The 17,439-nt window shown below is 35.6% G+C and overlaps 1 long non-coding RNA gene across 1 annotated transcript; it reads right to left on the bottom strand.

Moving 5' to 3' along the window:
- Positions 1–11,991: 11,991 nt before the first annotated feature.
- On the bottom strand, positions 11,992–16,898 carry LOC125385214. The gene is made up of 2 exons (XR_007224249.1): positions 15,704–16,898; positions 11,992–15,442 (listed from the first exon to the last, which is right to left on the bottom strand). It is a non-coding gene; the product is annotated as an uncharacterized LOC125385214 (long non-coding RNA).
- Between the last annotated feature and the right edge of the window lie 541 nt (positions 16,899–17,439).

The following is a 17,439-nucleotide window of genomic DNA, read 5'->3' on the forward strand; positions in this document are numbered from 1 at the left end:
ACATTCCCATAAATGAATAGATATAAAAAGGAGAATTCCTTGTAATTGACAGTTAGACGTAAATCATTTTTATTCTATTCCAACGTTATAATCATGTTCTTCAAAAATTGGGCACAATTGCACATCTTTTTACTGAACGTAATCAATGAAATTGCCCAATGTTTTTCTCGGTCCTGTAGTTCCTCTACCTTCCTCTGTTTTTAATCGATCTGGTCTTGTACTAAATAGAGGGACACAATTGTTCTTGCCGGAGGACGATCTTTCTATCCGGCGACATTCATCCCGACAAAAGAGAAACGAGGCAGACGCCATTTTCATTACGCCCTTTACTCGCGGCCCGCGCTTTCACAGGCGGCTTCGCGACGAGTTTTCTTCGAGAAGATCTTCAAAGGAGAACTTCCAAGTTTTTTCCCCGGTGAACTTTACCAAGAAGAGGGCAACTACTCGTATATATCAGCGGTGCATTAGCTTTCAAATCGGACCAGCCATTCTGCTCGCCCGACGAAACTTTTCGCGCGCAGCTTTCTTCTCATCTTGATCAGCTCTGATCATTTTAATTGCGCCATTACGCCGCTGACAATTAGGATGAAAGAGAATTGGCTTCTTAACCCTGTTACGTTCTTTCGTTCGTTCCCAATCTAATTATACGAGTTGTCTAACGTTAAAAAACATGTCAAGATATACGCGAAATGTGAAAGAATTGTTATCGATGGTTTCTGGCTCGAATGTTATGTCGAACATTTTTCTAAAAATATTAGAAACCTGTTTTGTTTGCCAAAATAAGGGAAAGATTGAAATGTCAAGAAATAAAGAAGAGTAGGAATAACTGGGCGGTGCTTTAACTGGATACTTCTGTAATCATGAAATTAAAAATTAATAATAAAGGCGAATCAGTTTTTGTCAGATAAAATTGAAAATTTTCGAGTTCCTCGAACGATATATGTTCTTATTGTAGATAATTGTCAATGTCAATTTTATGGCTCTTGAAGCGCCGCCAAGAATTCAACATCTGCTGAATGTCAAATTCATGTTACGAAACGTCTGACGTTTAATATTTCGCGTATATGGATTCTGTTTAGAACAAAGACAGGGAAATTGGAAGCCCGTGTCCCACATATGCTGCTGGGATCTCGCGTAACTCCTGATATCGATAACGATCGGAATAAGTAATTTAGGGGAACACTTTTAAGGATTTCCAGATCGTCCGATTGCATTAGATTGGAAGGATTCGGACATTACTCACGACTTACTTAAATTAGATAAATTGAAGCCTGACGAGAGATTTGAAGAATATAATCTAACATACTTCGTTTCTTACGAATTTGTTACGTTGACAATTTATGAGATATCTTAAAATTAAACAAGAACTTTAAATCAGAATATTCGATAGAAGCAAAATATAATAATTTCATTTTCTCCTTCGAATTTATCGCATTAAGACAATGAATTAAAAATATATTTCACGTCTGATAAAAGCTCCATTTTCAGCATCTATATTTATGAATTAACATCATTTATGAATGAACTTTTTATGTGTATAAAATTCTATTGCACCGAACATGGACTCCATGAAAAATTCCAATACGATAATTTCGACACAACTACACACACACACACACATACACGCACACGCACAGATCTTTATTCTCTTGCAGTTGAAAAGCAATCTTTGCTTACATTTCCGATGGAAAACTCTCTCAGCCAAATATCATTAAGATATCATTTGCCTTGTTCCTCGAACTTATCCCAGATGAAAGCTTCGCCATCAGAAGGAATAATTAAAATTGCTCGCTAAGATAGCTCTGTATAAATTAAAAATAAATTAAACTCTCTCCCGTTTTCCTTCCTTTTTCTCTCCTTTCAGGAAAGAGGCCAGCCGTTTCTCCCTACCGAATACAATTATATCGGCCGCGTACAGAACGTTTTCTCTTTAAGAGGGTACACGGAACGAGCTTGATAGAAGTTTAATGAAAAAATAACAAAGATAATTACGGGCTACGACTGCGGAGGTAAACAGTCACACCCACGCAGCTGACGATCCTGGCACACGGGATTTTGTTACATTGTTCAACCACTTTAACACGGGCCCCTTATTATTAAACGTACACCTACATTACCGCCAACGGGATCATTATACTGCAGCTTCCTTTAACGTTGTTCAATTTTTTCTGGGACACAAATACCCGAAAGAAAGCACCATGAGGATGCTGTAATTACTTTGACATCGTTGATTCGTACGATTTAAATAAACAATTGAATAATTCATCGAAAGTTATATATATATAAACAAACGATCTAGTGATTTGTATATTTCATAAATGTTATAAACGAGCAATTCAATAATTCATACAATACATACAATTTAAATAAACAATGGAATAATTAACAACAATCATACGTATAAATAAACAATGGAATAATTAATAACAATCATACGTATAAATAAACAATCCAGTGATCCGTATATTTCATACATATTATAAACGAACAATTCAATAATTCATACAATTCATACATACATCTAAATAAACAATTTAATAGTTCGTACAATTTATTCGTCTAAATAGACAATTTAGTAGTCCATACCAATCCATATTTATAAACAAGCAGTTCAATAATTCATACGGTAAAGCATTCATATACGTATTTCATACATTCCAAACCAACATTTTAGTCCAAAAAAAAAAGAAAAAAATGAACGTTTCATATGTGAAAACCTAATATTTTTGAAACGGTAGCCTTTCATAGACTTTACACTAAAAAGGGGAAAAAATGGTACCTGATTCAATGTTGCGCGAATGGAAACCGAAAGAAAATCGTGCATCTGCTCGATCCTGGGTCCGATTCATCGGGATAATCGGTCATCCGGTGACCATGGGTTGTCGGTCAGTAGGCAACGTTCGTTTTTCCATTTCCTGCGCACACCGTTCACCTTCCGAATTTTTCATCCAACCCACTGCCCTCTTTGCACGAGTGCAACTGTGGAGGTCAAGGGTTTAACAGCTGCAAGAGGAGAAACCTTTTACCCCGAGCTGACCGCTCTACTATGGGGAACCATGTAGAAGAAGAGAAGCAACCCCCATGTGGAACTATAGCATGTTATGTAACGCGTGTGCGGGATCGTTAGAGAAATGGTGAAACAACGCCATACTCACAACAGTTCGCAAGTAAGAGTAGAGTAGAGCTCGTTCGTTCATTTGTGGAAGCAGTGAAAATCTATTTCTGTTCTCCTTCTGGAAATTTTTTGCTTTTTTTGGCGATAAATAAAGAAGATTATTTGTAATTTGATTTTGTCGAGAGAATTGTTGAGGTAAAAGAAATGTAACAGAAGATGAAGTTTTAGGATATCAAAATATGTGACATCAACTAGAAGAAACGATGATAATAAACACATAGACACGATACTGTTTTATTCACGCGTGTCTGAATTGTTACAGGTTTCAACTACTTACTATACACTGATTTTAGTGTAGTTTATGTTAAAAAGCTTCTAAATTTATAAATATGTGATATTCAATAGAAGAAACGACGATGACAAGTAGTCAGATAGAGGAATAGTGTATTATTCGGACGTGTCAGAATTATTACAGGCTTTAACTACTTAATATATACTAATTCTGCTTTGGTTCAGATCAGGGAACTTTAATATTTTAATATGTGTAATATTAAATAAAATAAATTATAGTGGTACATATAAAAGTAGATAGATATGACACTGTCTTTGTCACGCGTGTCAGAATTATTGTAGGCCTCAACTACTTAATATAGAATATTAAACTAGCGCTTTGATTATTACAAGTATAATAACTGTAATCTCCATATCGATTAAATACTTTTTATTATTTCTTATACGTCATTCTACTGGTTGAAATTGCTAGTCTTAATTTATTGTCTGAAATCGGTAAACTTATCGATACCTAGACAAAGTAGTTTTTCAGTTCACGTATTATTACAGACCAATTTGTGCTACGCACAATTGGAAAGAAGAAAAGGAAAAAAGCGGTTTAAAAATATGCGGAGAACGCGCGTGCGCGTGATTAACGAGGGTGAAAGTTAGGGAAGCTTCTTGTGGTTTTTGTTGGATTGATGTCATGTGGATGGCCTGGAGGGAAACAATTGTTGTTGCTACACAAAACCGTTCTTGGTATTTTCATCGCGATACACCATGCCTGTCGTCGCGTTTGCCTCCAAGGGGAAGGATCTTTTTTTACTTCACAGATTGAGGGGCAAGTGAAAATAAAGACGAGGGTGCGAACCGTTCAGGAAGTCGGAAGCGATCATCGTTACTAATTACACCGTAACGCCTGGACGAGGTTCAGGAACGTTTCTTCCAAGAAAGTTGGGAAGTTAATTGCTGGAATTGTTACGTATCGTGTTGTTAGTACAATCTTGTTCCAATTTCTTTGTTGTTAAGTTTAGTACCTTTATCTGCTTGTTAGAAGAGTTTCTTATGCAACAATTAAATGTTCTTTATCATGTCTCACAAATTATCTTGAATTTCTTAGATCGAACCAAGTAAATGAACAATGAATTTCATTTCATTAAATTTACTTTATACATTTATAAATATTTGTATAAATTTTATAGTAAAATATATAGTTCATTGGTATTTATTTTTACAATAAAATAAAATCTATATCATTTAGTAGGACAAAATTTTATATTCATATTGAGTTCTTTAAATAGAGGGAGTCATGCAATTCATTAAAATCAATTCAACATTTTGATACTTCTCTTTATAATTATGAATAATATGAGAGAACGCTTTTGTATCCTATCTTTCATGATTAATTACTTTTACAAAATTATATTACATTTTGTGATTAATTTAAGTGAAAGAACAAGTAATTGCGCGTAATTTCTCACATTGCAAATTCTAAACATTCCACTTGAAAAGAACAGATTACACATCATAGTAGCATTGAAAGACACAATATCGACGCCTGAATGACCAACTGTCACGCGAATGCATCAGAACGATCACGTGCGAACCATAAATTGTTTCTTGCACCGGTTCTCACGCAACATCCCATCGCAGAGCTATCGAACGGACAATCGAGGTACGATATTAACCGATAGAGACCCTTCTATTGATTATGCGGTGTGTTGCGCCAGCAATAAATTACGTTCCTTTAACCCATGGAACTGCGTATGGAACTTAAATGGTCAACGCCTCGCTTAGTCGTTCTTCTCATTCCGAATAATTGCGCTATATTTCCTATTTATATTTAATTATGGAATTATCCGCAAAAAATTGATAGATACCTATAATACCATTGGAAATTTCTCTCAACTAGTTTCTTTCGATTAATGAGATACGGCGTTAAATAAAAAACATCGCAAATGAAAACGTTTAATTCTTGAAAACAGTTATTTTGCATCTATTCTTCATTTTTAATTTTAATTTTAATAATGCAATATTAAAGATAGCTTATATTAAAGATCGCTAAAAATCATCATCATAGAACAGATTTCTTTATTTTTACCAAATTGACTATCGTGTCTTTTTCTATTATTTCTTTCTCATTTTCAATAATTACTTGGTGCAACCTAAAACACCATAAGATTATCCTTAATAATTGAAAGTTCAGATGGAAAACTTGTGGGGAAATTGTATTTTTCCAGCGTAGATGTGCGTGACTTTTCAGTACATACGTATGTTGATCTTAGATTTTAGCTGGTTGCTGTTCGACATTGACCACTTGATCCCTTCTCTACCGGACATCCGCCTGAACCAACCGGAATCACATTACGTAGAATTTTGTACTTTTTCCCGTGTACTGCTCATCTTCCGTATCTCGTAATTTAGCACTGGGAACGCACGTGGTGTATAGAAAACGTAACGTGAGAAACTTTTAAAAGGGTAGCTGATTCCGTGTTATTCTGTGGATCGTAATTGGATGCAATAAGTAAAGAAGTCGAAAGATATTATTATATAATATTATCTTGATCATTTAATAAAATGATACGAGAATATTTAATACTTTTAACATTCATTGCCAAACTACTTTTTACTATAATACTTGAACTATGCGAAATAAAAAAATGATACAAATACTATTTAATTTAATAAGATCTTTTCGACTAACGAAAATGTAATACCCCCGCCAACTTGATATAAAATAAAAGGAAAATAAAACTAAGAATTTGTTTCTCTCAATCGCTACAGAAAAATTCTTCAATCGTTTAGATTAAATTTAATAATTAAGTTTAATTAAATAAAATACAAATATCCTCAATGTCGTTTTTTTTTCATTGCTTTCTAAGAAAACTTTTCTATGATTCCTAATGCTTTATGTAGGTCACCTTCTATATTCTATCACTCTATTATCAGCCAATAAATTTTCTAAGAACCTTTCAAAAATCACATTCAATTTCATTGATACAACAGATTTTTCAGTCTCGAGAATCGTAACGAATGCCAAAAACTAGCTGCGTGAAACAGTTTCTGGATCATGCCCTGTTTCAATTCCATCCAGGAAGTCTATTGCCACGGCAGGATGATTGACGACCGAAGGGTTGCCTTTCGCGGCACTTGCGGTCCATAACGCACACTCAACACATGATTCCGCTCCACCCACGTAACCACCTGCGTTACCGAAATAGAATGCATACGGTCGAAGGCAGCAACTGCCGCTCCTACAATTTTTCCACGTTTTAAGGAGAAAACCTTCCTTTTGCCACGGGAAGCGATTCCTAATTTAGTGCTCCCTGTTGATAGTGCTTTTGACGTAAGCTTTTCCCACAAAGTGACACTTACACAAATAAGGAAATCGAATAAAGAAATCTCTCTCTCTCTCTCTCTCTCTCTCTCTTCAATGCTCTAACATCTTTAATTTTTGTTCAGTACCTGTTCAGTACTAATTCCTATTTGACAACATATCAGGACATAGATTTCTTTTTTATAATATTCTAACATATTACGAACGTCTAAATCACTCCTATAGAATGGATTATTATTTAAAAAATTGAGAAACTTGACGAGAGTTCTTATTACGAGCCTCTTACCTATAACTGGAAGTAGCATAAGAGAAATTTCCGATCTATTTAATATCTGGATATTTGATATTGGATAGAAATCAGATCTACTACGAGCAAACGAGATAGAACGAAAGACACAAACGAATGTACAACTATGTAGCTGGATAGAAATGTTTCCATCCATCCTTCGTATCCACCAACAAATTTTTCCCTTAACCAAATATACGCGACCAGCCCAATAAACAAATCCATTACGATAAAAAGAAAAAAGAAAGACCGCCTCTAGCGGGAAAAACAAACAAACGAGATAAAACTTCGACGAAAGCGTTGCATAATCCTGATAGCCGATCAGTTTCGTAACAAGTATAGTTAAATAACAGTTATCGGTGCACGGTTAAAGAGAGAAACCTTGGCATGAAACGCATGAAACCATCGGCGCAAAATCCTATTTTGCGCTTTAATATCGAGACGACAAAAGGGTTTGTAGCTCGCAGTCGACCACAAAATTACGCGAACCGGAATGCCTGACCACCTTCTGTCGATGCTTCTGCCCTTCTTACTCTGCCATTAGCTGAGTATTACACTGACAGTAAGAGGCATTAAGGATCGCAACACAATCCCTTCTCCTTTGGGTATTGGAGCGTGCTGGACACCGTGCGGAGGACGACTACATTCTTACCAAACACAGAGGAATATTCGAAGGTGTAGAGGATTTTCTGTCTTTTACTCTCTGTCTCTAAGTTCACGAAGGTGTCCTGGTCTTCGTGTTCGAGAATCGAAGCTCTCTGTTTAGGGAAACACGGCCGACAATCGGTTAAAAGCACGGCTTGCTGCCCTTTTAGAAGACTACCGACATTGTTCTTCCATTATTGTCAGCAACCCAGGCGTATATTCCTTACATCTAATCCTTTAATCTGCGGGAAATGGAGCTGTTTGCAGCAAACAGATCGTAAAGCCGTCATTGTCCAGTTTTTCGCAACCAGATGCAAAATCGCCCTGGTCCAACAGCTACGGGAATGCGGTTCTTTTTATGAGATTTTCTGATCTGACGCGAGGTTACCGAAAAGCTTTTCTCCAAAGGATAGGGCTCTACATGTTTTTGGACATTTGGAGGGTGACAGATAGGTGATCGCACTTCTTTTTTTGCGATAAATAATAAATTGTAGCTATAATTCTCGGGAAAGCTCAGTGTGCTTTACAAATTTTACTTTCGTGAATCTGATTTTTGAGAAACTTAGTTACTCTTAAAAATTTGACAAATGTTTCGTTAAAATTTTGCCAGTTTTGTTATAGTGGAGAAATGAATATTAATATAAAACGTAATAGAGGAAAGTTTGTAATAAAATTCGTAATAAAATTTCTAATAAGATTTGCGAAACTCGATAGCTTGAACGTATCGATTCGACAGATTCGCGATTCTTCGCAGCAATTGAGAAAATTTCAGATATAAATTATCTGATGATCCATACATTTTTACGTAAGAAGGAACGAAGAGAATTGAAATCGGGGCATAAAGATACGTAACCGAGATAAGAGACCCGTACGTATTGTAGGTGGAAGGAGTTTTGTCCAGCGACGAAAAGGAGCAATCGCCATTGTTACGTCACACGCTGGCTCGAGTTTCTGCGAACATTAAGAGCGTCGTTCAACGAATCGATCGCCTTCGTCGATTTGAAAAATTCCAAAGTAAAACGAGAAGGGTCGACGAATCATCAGGTACTCTGGTTTTTCTACAAATTTCGTAACCACCTGGGTCCAGCCTCGGATCGTGATACGCATCGTCCAGGTTCCAAACTTCTTTCCGCAAGGATCAGGGACATATATAGAAAGATCTCTTCCTCGATTCTGTGATGGAATATAGTTTCAGAATACAAATTTATATATTTTGAAATGTACCTTCTATAAACGTCTACTTATAAGCTACAATCGATGTTGCTCTGACTCAAGCATTTTTTAATTTCGTTTTTATTACAAAACTCAAAGGTATGCACTTTCCTCTACAAAATTCACAACGCGTAAAACAATTCGCTACAAGCGGCACCATATACGAAAAGAGAAAATGTTACTCTTTAAAACGACGAAGATTGTCGAATTATATGTATACATTATCCTATTGAAACGACTCTTATAAATAAAATTCTAATTAACACTAAAACTACCACACCAGTCAAAATGACTGGTTTTACAGTTTTATTTTAAAATTTCTATTTTATATTACATTTTTTCCGCTAAAGGAATTTTATTATTATTATTATTTTTTTTTATTTATTGAAAATCAAAATAATTTTGTATCACAGTTACTTATACCAATAGCAGTCAAAATAACTGGTGCTTGTTAAAGCGTAAAAGGGTCCTACAATCTGTCTACCGAACCCGAATTAACCAGTCTCCTCGTTTTGTACAGCTTCCCACGCGTTTTTAGAATTTTTACTGCATATTATTCAACACGATGGTGTCAATTATCAGAAAAATTCCCGATCGGTCATGACGTCAAGAATCTCTAAGGATTCAAAAACGTAAAAGATAAAGAAGCTTAGAATGAATGAACAAAATCAATTGAAAATATAATCTTTGCCCAATCTTACAGCCATTTTCAAACTCTATGCGTCGCAAGTAAATTCTTCGTTCGTGTGTTCGAGTTCTAAACTGATCGCCTAGGAAGACGAATTTTGTGAACAATTGGAAAAATACTTTGTTGCCTTATGTAACTCTACCTACGATTTGGAAAGTAACACGATACGCGCGTAACGTTACCGCGTGCGAACCGCAACGAGGAAGAAAAAGTAGAAACGCGGCCGCGACCGATTCCAATCGAACTAGTACGTCGTATGACCCTTCGCCCCCTTTTTTCCGCCGTTTCCCTAGAAAACCAGAGCTTTTTATTTTTTTTTTACCGGCGAGGGAAAAAAGGGATTTCCAATACCGAGGCTGGTCGTTGATGTTGATTACGTCTGACAGCTTCCGCATACGCTTTTTTACATATTCCTCTTTTTTCCTGCGATCCAGCCGCACCACTCTTCAAATCCACGCTCGATCTTTTTTTCCTCCGTAGGTTTTCGCATCTCGTTTTCTACTTTTTTCTAATTTTGTTGTAAAAGCTTCACAATTGTCGGTGTCTGCAGGGATAGTTATGCGTTTGTTGAGTTTATTTTTCAGAATATATATCGCGTTCTGAGGTGGTAGTTGTTGGAGAGTGAAGATTTGTTAAAATTAGTCGAAGCGGAAATGCATAAAAATATATTGTTATTATTATTTGCTTTATTTGAGATCGCGTCAACCCCTTTTTTCAAGAAAATTACGAGTTTCAATAATAGTATACATATTAGGTTGTCCGAAAAGTGTCTTTCTTTTACAGCCACGTCTTTTACAACGATGCATCTTTATACAGACATGAAACATGTTATGATCTTTATTTTAATAATACAAAATGGATCATACGTAATTCGATAAAATAATACATAACGGAAAATGTTGTGCATCCATTATTTCCTTATAAAACGAAAGAAACTTTTCGGACGACCTAATACATATTGAACATACATAATATACGGTACAATTACAGTACAATTAATCTAAAATTAACAACTTTTTTAAAGTAATAATTCAATTAATACGATACATCGTATGTTGGAATTACGTAAGTAGCTCACAATGTCATAGCTTACAATATCAATAAAAATTAACATCTTTGAGAAAATAAGGATGATCTTCGCAATGTCTTTTATGACTAGACACGTTTGAATCTCATTTCGAAAGCCAAATAGAATTTTATATTCAGAAACGTTACTACAATTAAGAACATCACCTACGAACAAAATACAGTTACAATGATTGCACTTGGTTGACTCATTTTTACTCGTGAGACGAGAGTGTGTCAGCTCTAAGTCTGATAAAAATCACTTGCTCTTTCTTATTAAAAGGAAACAAGATACTTTGTGTAAAAATACTTTCATATATTTGTAATAACATTAAAAGTTTAGGGCTGAAGATTTCTATGAAAACGCAAAGCTGAAAGATATTTGAATAAAAAAGAGAAAGAAGGAAATTTTAATACATTACACGAGTATCATATGTGAATGCCCATATGCATGTAGATAAAAAGAATACTAAATTAGCCATAACTACAGTGACAAAGCAAATAGTGATACGTAAAGGACTATAATACCACCCAAAAAGCAACAAAAAAATACAGTTATTATAGCACGGATAATAATTGGTAGCGTTTCTATATATACCAGTTCCAAGGAACTTCTGTTTCCGAAACTTGTTAACGGAATATCGGTGATGGTTCTTTGAATTCCCTTGTTCGAACCATAACTTTAGTCTCTGGGAGGATTAGACAGGAGGATGAGTCGAAAAGTCGTTTCTGAGAGTGGTTTCGCAAATTATCGTGGCCACGCAGTTATCTGCGAGCATATGGCGCGCGTGCCTCTGAAGCGTGTCGAAGATTGCTGGCGTGTGCCATGCCCACGTAAAACGCTTCAAAATACTTCGCCGACCGTGGACGATAGCCGGGCTTTCTATCTCAACCATCTTTTTCCTTTTTTTTTTTTTTTTTTTTTTTCGATCAAATCGAAACGGTATTCTTGCGAACATTAAAGTGTTTTAAAAATTTTACGATTTGATTAACGCTACATAAAATAGATTTGGCATCTTTGTAGCTAGTGTTTGATATTACTCAATGATATTTAATTATTCGATACTTAGAATTTTTTTTTTTTTTTTTTTTATTGAAATTATGAACTTTTGAGGATGGCGAATTACAGAGTACTTTGCGTACACAAGATGTACAGGTTTTTTGGGGTATATGCCAACTTTTATAGAGACAGAAACATAATTACACGTATCTGTTCGTTTTTATATAACAAGGTAAATTGTGATTTACGCGTAACAGAAACTTTCATGATTTTTATGAAAGGATATTTCTACAGTCACAACCACTGATATTAAATTACTATGTTGCCTCGTGGCTAAAACAAATCCACGCAGAGTAATTTATCAACGACTGCGGACAATGAAGAATTTCTCGCATTTATTTCAATCTCAATTTCGATTAACAATACAGAACAATACAATGCATAATACATAAGGCGAATCTTTCCAAATTCTTATTCTTATCTTAATTACAGAATCCCGCGACTGTGTACCTTAAAGATTTCAACGAAACTACCTAAACACGTGCTTTCAAGATTCCAACAAAATTTCCTAACCCTTTCAAACTGCTGTTCCTTTGCAGCATCCACAGAAAAAAAAAAGAAAAGAAAATTCATCAACCACGAAAATAATTCCTTCGTTCCCATCCCATTAAAGCCCAATCCCATCGTCAATTCCTCTATCTCCGAACAAGAATACAATTTCCCACAAACTTCTAGTTAAACCATAGGAAACGAGCATCGTTCCTTTTTTCCCGCGACGAGATTTCTATGGATTGGATTAACGATAAAGGCAAACGATCTGACGAGATGCAGGCGAAAAATGGGGAAAGCAGTCGGTCGACTGGTCGCATTCGTGGTCCAACGAGATAAACGACTGTTTATTTGTCCCCGGCCTAAGGAAAAGTCCAAGCCTTTTCGGCCGTGTGTCCAAACATTGGCATTATACGCGAAAAAGGAAAAGGAGAAGATTCGATGAGGCGTGCGACGATTTTCAGTCACCCAGTGGCCTGTCTCCGTTTGCCCGGAAAATCACTTTCCAACTACGAAATCCCTGCGACTGCTCGCGACTATCCTTTCGTGTAAACGCGGTTGGAACGTTCGAACTCGTGACATCCAATGAAATTACCGAATCAAACGGTCGTACGACAAAAGTCTCGATGGAGAATCTTCGGCCGGATATTCGAGGACTCGTCTTATTCCAATTTTGTTTGCCCTGCGTGATACAGCGGTTCTTTCGGTTCCCTCGATTTTCGTTAGAATCGTGAATAGTTCGTTTGGTTGGTCTGTAAACTTCGATGAATTTTGATGGAAAGTTTTATATCGTTATATTTTGACGATATTGGGTTTCCTGGAGATTTCGATGAATTTTCTGATGGAGAGATTTACATCGTAATATTAACGATATTGACTTTTCTGTAAACTCCGATGAATTTTGTGCGACGAGAAATTTTCTATAGTAATTAAAAATATCGCAAATTTTTATTTCATTTGTATTTTACAATCTGTCCAGCTGGACATTCGGTAAATTTGTTTAACTTTATTGCTAAATAACATGTGGATGGCTACCCCTAGCGGGATACCATCTTCCAGAATATCGCGAATAAGTAAGAATATTGCAAATGAGAAAAATTTGAGAATCAGCTTTTATACGAAATTAGTATGAAACTAAAGAGACGTTATTTGCGTTTCGTATACGTAAAGTACATTAATTTGTACGTGTTCGATTATAATTTCGGTGTATTGTCGATTTCTGCCAATGCTTCTTTTCAAGATATTATTGACCAGGCGAAATTAGGAGAATTTGTATACTTATCGTAGATTCATTGAATGATTTTTATACGTTTGGAACGAGGTATACTAGTTTTTAAGAAGCTTGAGTAAATAATATTTTTTTATAACTTGAAATTGATAATTTTATTTATGGTTAGTAATAGTATTATTTGCAGTATGGTAATTTTATTGATACTTTTATAACTTTATTTTTTAATAACAATCGTTTTAATGAAACTGCGTGAATTATGAGAAGATTATGTAACTGAGAAAGCAAAAGGTTTAATTGTTAGCGAAGTAGCATACGAGTGAAGGACAATGGTTTGAGAAAAGGGAAGAAAGGTAGAATTTTTTGAAAAGATACGATGATCTCACTCCTCTCGTCGTTTGTCCTACTGATCTTTGTCTTTTATTGTCGACGGATATCCCGTCAAAATATCGTAAAACCACTGTTTTGAAGTTAAAAAACGTTCCCCCATAAAACCATCATGGATCGTGGTCACTGGAAATTGCTGAAAAATTCAAGCTGACGGCGGTGGGTCCAAAGAAAGGGTAGTAAAAGTTTGAAAGAGATATTACGAGCCATTGGAAAAGTTTCTGACTTTCTAAAAAGATCCATACGCAACCGTACGTTCTTACATTTGTTTAGAGAAATTTATTCAAATGTATGATTAAAAAAAATGCGCAGATACGGTAGAATGATTCTATCGTCATCTGTTTGTGAATATGTATCTATAGATATTCATGATTATCATTACACATATCTTTTTTTAAATATCCGACTAATATTTTCCAAGCAAAATATTTCAGCAAACTTCACCGATCAGAATGTTTCAATAAAATCCCATTAGTCGATCAATTTTCGACTATTTTATCGCGAAATAAAAATCCAATCTATCAGGACTGTGAGAACATCGAAACCACCATAGGTTTGGTAATTGAACTTTGTAACATACCAATATTTAATGGAAACTTGCTCGGACATAAAAATACAAATTTCTAATTCCCTAAAATTCTCTACTTCCTATTCGTTATTCCAATTGAAGCAAACTATAAACTTTTTTTTATTATTGTTATTTAATTTGTACTTTACAATTTGTCCAGCTGGACGTTCGCTAAATAAACTACAAGCTAATCCAATAATACTTTTTCTTTCGTCTCAACACGACTCACCAGGCTGGTGCAAATTTTGTAGCTTAAAAAAAAGAATTAATTTGCGTTCAACGTGGAAGCTGGCGATATCTCTACGCTAAACAAAGTGAAGTGGTCCGATTGCAGTTAGTTCGCTCCGAAACGGTGAAGATTTAAGCGAGCAGTTAAACGTAAACGGACACGACAGCTACCGCAATTTCATTCTTCGTGGAGAGAGGGCTGTCCTGTGTCCATTTGCCCCAGTGCAGCATTTCCTTCTTTTTTCTCCCTCTGTCTGTTGGTGAAACGCAGTCCGCGTCCTTTTGTCTAAAGCATTCGAGCGTGGTGCCTCGTGAAGGATAGAAAAAAGGAGAACCGTCTCTCCGGGCCAACAAAAGCGCCAAGGGCAAGAAAAAAAGGGAAATTTATGTACGTAGCGTGGCGCAAGCACAGCGCCATCTGCGTGGTATTTCCTCCGGTCCGTCAGTTTTTCAGTTTTTCCGAAAGATATGGGTCAACCGGACAGTTGCGAGAAACCGTCGCCCTTTTTCGGTCTCCGGTCTACCTAAGTTCGCCTAATGATCCCCGATTTCTCGGTGAGTTAAGAGCCCAGGCTCTTTCAAAGCTCGCCGAAATCTCGCTTCTGCCGCGAATTTTTCCATTAATGCGGTTATCCATGTTCTATGGCTCCACGATCTCCGCTCGTCTGCTCTCGTACTACGAATTTTCAAGTTGCGCTACGTCCACCTTATAATTTCAACTTGTTGACAAATATTCTTGACAACTGTTGCATATGGTCGGCCATAGGATAACGTACACTTCTTCAATTCGTACATAGTTTTTTTTCATAATTTTAACATCTTCAGTCTTCAATCAGCGGGAAAGATCCATCTCGTAATTCTTGACTGAAATAAAAAGCCAAAAAAAGATTAAATTATTATATATCTTTCTTCTGGGTGAACTAAACAAAGGCAGAAAAAAGTTTATTTAAATAATTGTTATAGTATCTTAGTTTATTTTTTTTTTTAACATTTCTTTTTTAAACCCGCCAAAATTTTTTTAATTGAAGACTGCAGCCCATGAAATAGGCTTAGAAATTTGTTATAATGTTCTTTTTACTTTAAACAAAATTTTTTTGTATTCGTTAAATATATATAAAACCATACCTCGAAACTCAATAACTTCATTTCTTTCTTTCCCTTCTAAAAAAAATCGCAAAAAACGCTGTTTTACAACATTCTAATTCAGGACATCCCCTTAAATTTGTACGTATTATCACGCATGATTTTTACACGTTGTTTATTTACAGACCTTCCACGAACTTTGATATGATACAGTAATGAACCGAACAATAACAACCGAACGATAACAAAGAGACGCCAACTTCGACAATTTCGTAACATCAAATTTGTTTATTAATTGGACTTGCAATTATATTTTTATATTAATATCTCTTGAATCGATGAAGATCAATGGCTAAAATGATCAACTGTAGCGAGATCAATTTACACTTGTAAAAAGCAATGAATAAAAATTCATAGTTAAAAGAAGATTCGCTTAAGGTGGTAGACACGCATCTTCTGTACAACATTGGCAACTTTGCCAGACGATTAAAATTTCTCAAGGGAAAGAGACGTAAACCGTAGGCTCGACTGTTGTCCGACACATGGAAAATTTGCGTGAAAAGACATTCGATGATTTTATAAAAATGTTCACTGGACAGTAGAGGGAAGGGAGGAAAGATGGAAAAAGAAGGAAACAGTTAGTCCTTAAAACGGCGATGGAACATTTATCTCGAGTGTCACTTCACCCAACTTTCACCGGCACAATGTCACTCCGTTCTCTGGTTGCTAGCTCGCCCTTTTTCCGCCCGTTCTTGTCCACGTCGAAGGGTGTCCTCGAAAATCGTCGTAATGGAGCTTCATTCAAGCGACGTAGCAACGTCGTTTGCATTTCTTCCGATTTATCTTCGTCGTTGGTAACGCTGTTCAACGGCAAGGCACTTGTGTCCCTTTTGTCATAATAGATCCGCGACGATGCTACCAAGGATCAACGTGATCATCAACTGTCTACTCTTTGGATGAGCCTACAAGAACGATATTATGTCGAATTCTTCCATAAGATATAACCTGAAAGGTGTTCTTTAGATGGTTCTCATCCTGTAAGTTTCTACTTGTTACGATCACGTTTGTACGAAATATTTTTCTACGTCTATTAAATGATATTTCTGTTGTTATTTCTGTATTCAGAGGTAGGACCACAATATCTATTATTTCATTCTTTGGATAAAACTATCACACCGTTCTTTATTGCACTTTCTTACGTGGACTAGGGATAAAAACAAAAGAACATCTTAAACCTATCGATTAAATCTATCGATTGTATCTAGAACTATCTTCTAGTTACTATTTATTGTAACTAGCGAACTCACGTTGTTATTTTCAACAGTTTCATATTTTGATTGGAAATTTGATAAATAACAAATTCTATTATCTATTTTATAGATATTTTTAAATATCTTGATGTGTAGAAACTTAACATTTCGAGCAAATAATCAAGTAATTCCGCGTAAAAGCGAGTAATATTTCTGCGTTGAACGAGCTTTGTCTCTATTGAAAGAATTAAATTAATTTTAAAGAAGTGGCAAAAATACGAAATCCCAACGTCTTTGACTTTACGTTATTTTTTATAATACAGAATAAATTAACGTTATTAAATTGATATTTTTTATATGGTAGGAAATTTAAAAAAATACATTGTACATTAGGAAAATCTTAGGTTATAAGAGTAATAGATGGACCTTAGAATAGATTTGAGCTAAGAACGGAATATTTCAATCAGCCGGTCACATTTGTCGCTTTCAGTTATCTTCATCGGCGTTCTCCAAAAAGAGTTGCGTTTT

The sequence above is a fragment of the Bombus terrestris genome, chromosome 6, assembly GCF_910591885.1.
Source record: "Bombus terrestris chromosome 6, iyBomTerr1.2, whole genome shotgun sequence".
In the NCBI taxonomy this organism is placed as follows: Eukaryota; Metazoa; Arthropoda; class Insecta; order Hymenoptera; family Apidae; genus Bombus; species Bombus terrestris.